Raw genomic sequence first — 6,257 nt, 5'->3', positions numbered from 1 at the left:
ACCCCCACCCCCACCCCACCCCACACACACAAAAAAAAGAAAAATCAATCCAAAGACCAAACACCTCAAAATCATAATCCTACACATACAAATGATATTCTATACTCCTATTTAAACTTGTTCATCAAACTTTATATGTCAAGAATCAATTTAAAAAGCCATAGCTAACTGCTAAACTACCTTAAAATAACAACTCTTCACACATAAAAATGATTTCTTTATGTATTAATTCATACTTTTTCATCAAATCTTGATGCTAGGAGGAAAATATGACACAAGGTTACACAGAAAAGGGGTTCTGCATATAGCAAGTAAATACCTCGAGGATAACTGCAACGGAGAGAGAAGAGAGTGAATTTGAACTTTAAGAATTATAAAAAGGGTTTAGTTTTAATTAATAATAAAAATATAGTTATTTTTTATTTACATAAAAATAACTAAAAAATATGCATTAACTATATATTATAATTTGTTAAAAATCAAAAAATCAAAAAAAATAATATATACACTATACAAATCAACAAACTAATATAGTAGCTAAAACTGGCCGGACTCTGGATCATTAACATCTTATTTGGATGGTTTTGTTAGTTAAATTCTATTATATCGTATCGTATCGTTAAAGATTTATTTTATATATGAGAGCATCAATTAAAGAAATGAATGTGGAGTATAAGGAGGATGGTGTCTCCACAAACCTTATCAACGACAACTACTACGATCATTGACATCGACCATCACTACTACAATAACCACCAATACAACAATTACATATTCGATGAAATTTCACAAGTGAAATATATACGAAGAATAGTATGTACACAAACCTTACCATCATTACAAAATAGAAAGATTCCGATAGACCTACAACTCAAATAAAAACATTACAAAAATAATTTGAAAATGAAGAAGGCAAAAATGAAGAAGGCAAGACAAAAATGCTAGACAAGTATGACAAACACACTACCTAAGTAAATAAATAATAACAACACCCTCAAAGATAAACTATAACTATTATTACAGACTAAGCAAAATAACTCACAACTACCTAACTAATTATCTATCTACCCATTTGTGTTCTTCATAATATTCTATCTAAGGTTGTTTCCTTAGTAAGCCAGAGTTGCGTCATGTCTTGTCTAATCACTTCTTTTCAGTATTACTTCGATTTATCTCTACCTCTTGTGCAACAATTCATAACCAATCTCTCACACCTCTGCACTAGTGCAACTCCTCTTCACATGTCAATCCGAACTGTTCCAACCTTGCTTCCAACATCTTGTCCTCCATTAAGGTCACTCTAACGGAAGATTAAATCTTATCCATCGATCCGATGTCGGGTCGGTAGATAAGATCATGACACGTATATGTCCGTTAGTATAAAGGGTACATGTTCTAGTTTTTGGACGGCAGGACCACCTATATCCCAAAAGTATGACGAAAGGTATCTGCAAAGGAAACCTTATCAGATGAAGGTGTATCGATATGTTCTTTCAATGCCGATTAGCTATATGAACCATGGGGAAGTTGTCGATGGTCGATGAAGGTTGTCCATTCAGCACATTTTCTGATTTTTGTGAAAGATTTCTTACCATGCCTTGTGATCCTGAAGCTCCATTCTTCCACCTTAAAGGATAATATCTTGTTTGCCATCTGCGTGCCTTGTATATTATTCGTGATCGTGTTATATGCACAAACAGACACTTTAACTATCCAACTTTTAAATAAATAAACACATGAGTCCTAGGACACCACGTTGGACAAAAAAATGACATGTGTGTCTATTTGTTCAACTTTATACAAGTTTAAGTGTCTACTTGTGCACACCCAAAGTTGAAGGACATAAATGTGATTCGAAGCCAAGTTAAAGGGCATGTTTATGAATTATGCCGTTTATATATACTCAACAACTCAAGAAGCGTGAGTATTACCTCTCTACCCTACTGCTTAATTAATGTACAAACTAAACTAACTTCCCTAAACCTCTTTATGGCGCTCGCTTGCTAAGTCATAAACCAAGCCAGGGTCCATGGCATGGTTTGGCCATATGTGTCCTGATCCATAAGCAAACGATGCGCCATGGATCAGGACAACATATGGCCATACTTTTTGTGATTGCAGGGCCAAAGAAGTGGTTTATATCTGCAACATCATAACATGTTGAGGTGTTTGAAGATTAGTGCAAAACAACATCTTAATAATATGTTCCCTTGACAATCTATTAGTTGTGTTTTCTTTGAGTTTCTTGTCACAAGCTAGCCAATAGAGTTATTACTGGATAGTGTTTTGTAATATATTCATCTAGGGTGATAAATAAAAAGTTTAGTTACCAAAAAAAAAAAAAGAATATATTTCTCATATTTTTTTTTATTTTTGATGCTATAAAAGTGTGGTTAAACATGTTGTTTGTTGCATTTTTGCTCAAAATATATTTAATATCACATTTTAAAGGTGATTTTACTGGCAATAATAAATGCCGCTAGAAGTATTTACTTTTAGCAGCAATAATAAAGGTTTTTATCAGCACTATAAATAAATGTTGTTTAAGACTTTAGCGACATTGAATGCAATGACAATAGACTAAATGCATGTAAATGTTTTTGTAGCAATATTTATTGCCACTACAAGGAAAATTATAAGCCTTTGCCTTTCTTATAACCTTTCCGTGACCATGAGATTAGTGATTGAAATGTTCAATAGCTTAGTTGATTTGTTGGTAACTTAGTGCTTATGCTAATTTTTCTTCACATATTAGGTGGAAGGCTCCAAAAAATGGTGCTATAGAAAGAAAGAAGTGTTATAAGTCTGAGATAAATAACTTCTCAATTTCATTTTCTTTCTTAACTTTTAGATGGAATTCATATGATTAAGTAAATCAGCTAATCATTTTCTTTTATAAGATAGCAACCTAGCTAATTACTGATCTCAACAAACTTAGACAGCAAAAGTAAGATTCAAGTCCATCTTGACCAATAGAAAGGTAATGACATTTTGAGTAGGTTTTCTAAATATTAATGTCATCTGATTTGTTCAGATCACAAAAAATTCATGGACTACAGCACATTAAAATCAGTAATATCTGTGTTTACCTGCTTTGGGGCTCGTTTAAACTTGAAAATGCGTCAGTTTTTCCCGCGGGACGAATTGGGTCCATTGCTAAGGTCTTAACGGAAGTCCATGAAAACAAAATTTCAGTCATTTTGTTTCGGAAATTCCAGATCACAAAAAATTCATGGGCTATAGCACAAGAAAATCAATAAAATTTGTGCTTACCTTCTTTGGGGCTCGTTTGAACATTAAAATGCGTTCGTTTTTCCTGCGAAATAAACTGGTCCATTGCTAAGGTCTTAACGGACGTCCATGAAAAATTTCGGCCATTTTGTTTCGGGAATTTCATATCACAAAGAATCCATGGACTATAACACATGAAAATCAGCAAAATTTGCTTTTACCTACTTTGAAGCTCGTTTTAACTTTAAAATGTGTCCGTTTTTTCCGCGGGACGAACTGGGTCCATTGCTAAGGTCGTAACGGACGTCCATGAAAAAGTTCAGCCATTTTTGTTTTGAAATTCCACATCACAAAAAATTCATGGACTATAGTACATGAAAATTGGCAAATTTTCATTTACCTGCTTTGGAGCTCGGTTGAACTTGAAAATGCATATGTTTTCCCTGCAGAACAAACTAGGTCCATTGTAAAGCTCTTAACAGACTTCCACGAAAAATTTCGGTCATTTTGTTTCAGGAATTCTATATCACAAAAAATCCATGGACTATAGCATATGAAAATCAACAAAATTCGTTTATCTCCTTTGGGGCTCGTTTGAACTTTAAAATAAGTTTATTTTCCCTGCGGAACGAATCGTGTCCATTACTAAGGCCTTTACGGACGTGCATGAAAAAATTTCGCCATTTTTTTTTGGGAATTCCAGATCACAAAATATCCATGGATTATATAGCACATGAAAATCGACAAACTCTGCTTTTACTAGCTTTAGGGCCCGTTTGAACTTTAAAATAAGCCCGTTTTCCCTGGGGATGATTTATGTTCATTGCTAAAGTCTTAACGAACGTCTATGAAAAATTTTGGTCATTTTGTTTTGAGAATTCTAGATCACAAAAAATCCATAAACTATAGCACATGAAAAATGATAAAATCTGTGCTTACTAGCTTTGGAGCTCGTTTGAAATTGAAAATGCGCCCATTTTACCTGTAGAACGAACTAGGTCCATTGCTAAGGTATTAAAGGACGTCAATGAAATGTTTTGGCTATTTTGTTTTGGAAATTTCAAATCACAAAAAATCCAAGGATTATAACACACTAAAATTGGCAAAATCTATGTTTACCAGCTTTGGAGCTCGTTTGAACTTGAAAATGCATTTGTTTTCCCCGCAGGACGAATTGGGTCCATTGCTAGGGTCTTAACGGACGTCCATGAAAAAATTCAGTCATTTTGTTTCAGAAATTCCCGATCACAAAGAAATCCATGTAACTATAGCACACGTAAATTGACAAAATTTGTGTTTACCTGCTTTGGGGCTTGTTTGAACTTGAAAATGCACACGTTTTCCACGCGGGATGAACTAGGTCCATTTCTAATGTCTTAACGGACGTCCATGAAAAATTTTGTTCATTTTTTTTCGAGAATACCAGATCACAACTAAATCCATTGACTATAGCACATGAAAATTGACAAAATCTTTGTATACGTGCTTTGGCGCTTGTTTGAACTTGAAATTATTTCCATTTTTCCCGTAGGACGAACTGGGTCCATTGCTAAAGTCTTAACAGACATCTTACAAAAATTTGGTCATTTTTTTCGGGAATTCCAGATCACAAAAAATCCATGGACTATAGCACATGAAAATCGACAAAATTAGCGTTTACCTGCTTTGTGGCTTGTTTGAACTTGAAAATGCCGTCGTTTTTTCCGCAAAATGAACTGAGTCAATTGCTGAGGTCTTAACGGATGTCTATGAAAAATTTTGACCATTTTGTTTTGGAAATTCTAGATCACAAAAAATTCATGGAATATAGCACACAAAAATTGGTAAGATATGCGGTTACCTTTTTTGGGGGTTGTTTGAAATTGAAAATGTATATATTCTCACCGAAGGATGAACTAGGTGCATTTATAATGTCTTAACGAATGTCCATAAATTTTTTTGATCATTTTGTTTAAGTAATTACATATCACAAAATTTTCATGAACTATAGCACACGAAAATTGATAAAATCGTCATTACCTACTTTGGGCTTGTTTGAACTTGAAAATGCGTCCATTTTCCCCGTGGGACGAATTGATCCATTGCTAAAGTTGGACGTCCATGAAATATTTAAGTCATTTTTGTTTTGAAAATGCCAGATAACAAAAAATCCATGGACTATAGTGCACGAAAAATCAGAGAAATTTTTGTTTACCTAATTTGGGGCTTGTTTGAACTTGATAATGCACCCGTTTTCCCCGCGGGACGAATTGGGTCCATTGCTAAGGTCTTAAGGGATATCCATGAGAAATTTTGGTCATTTTATTTTGGAAATTTCTGATCACAAAAGTCCCTGGACTATAGCATGTGAAAATCGATAAAATTTGTGTTTTCCTATTTTAGGGTTTGTTTAAACTTTAAAAAGTGTTCGTTTTCCCCGCGGAACGAACTGGGTCTATTTCTTAGGTATTAACGGATGTCCTTGAAAAATTTCTGTCATTTTATTTCAGTAGTTCCATATCAAGAAAAATACATGGAGTATAGCACACGAAAATTGGCAACATGTGTAATTATCTACTTTAGAGCTCGTTTGAACAGTAAAATCGCTCGTTTTTCATGCAAGACGAACTGGGTCCGTTTGTAATGTTTTAACGTACTTCTATGAAAAAATTTCAGTCATTTTGTTACGAAAATCAAGATCACAAAAAATTCATAGACTATAACACACAAAAATGGTAAAAATCTGCCTTTACCTACTTTGGGCTTGTTTGAAGTTTAAAACGTACCTGTTTTTTTAATGGGATAAACTGGGTCCATTGCAAAGGTCTTAACAAAAGTCTATGAAGAATTTTGACAATTTTTTTCCAGATATTTTAAATCACAAAAATCCATGGACTATAGAACACGAAAATCGCTAAAATCTGCATTTACCTTCTTTAAGGCTCATTTGAACTTGAAAAAACACCCATTTTCCCCATGATGGCCAACCGTATGCATAGACAAGGTCTTGACGGACGTCCACGAAAAAATTTGGCATTTTTGACGTC

At 34.0% G+C, this 6,257-nt stretch overlaps 1 protein-coding gene across 3 annotated transcripts in view; it reads right to left on the bottom strand.

Moving 5' to 3' along the window:
* The window catches only part of LOC107005439, a 4,856-nt gene extending 4,435 nt beyond the window's left edge, over nt 1–421 (bottom strand). Inside the window, exon 1 of one of the 3 annotated variants that reach the window (XM_015204036.2) lies at nt 320–421. The gene's annotated coding sequence lies outside the window, so the exon portion shown is untranslated. Of the gene's footprint in view, nt 1–180 lie in introns of all 3 variants that reach the window. The other 2 variants (XM_015204037.2, XM_015204038.2) reach the window with 2 other exon arrangements.
* Nucleotides 422–6,257: the final 5,836 nt, after the last annotated feature.

The sequence above is a fragment of the Solanum pennellii genome, chromosome 12, assembly GCF_001406875.1.
Source record: "Solanum pennellii chromosome 12, SPENNV200".
NCBI lineage: Eukaryota > Viridiplantae > Streptophyta > Magnoliopsida > Solanales > Solanaceae > Solanum > Solanum pennellii.
The sequence above is the reverse complement of the archived record's forward strand: the minus strand, read 5'-3'. Positions and strand labels throughout refer to the sequence as shown.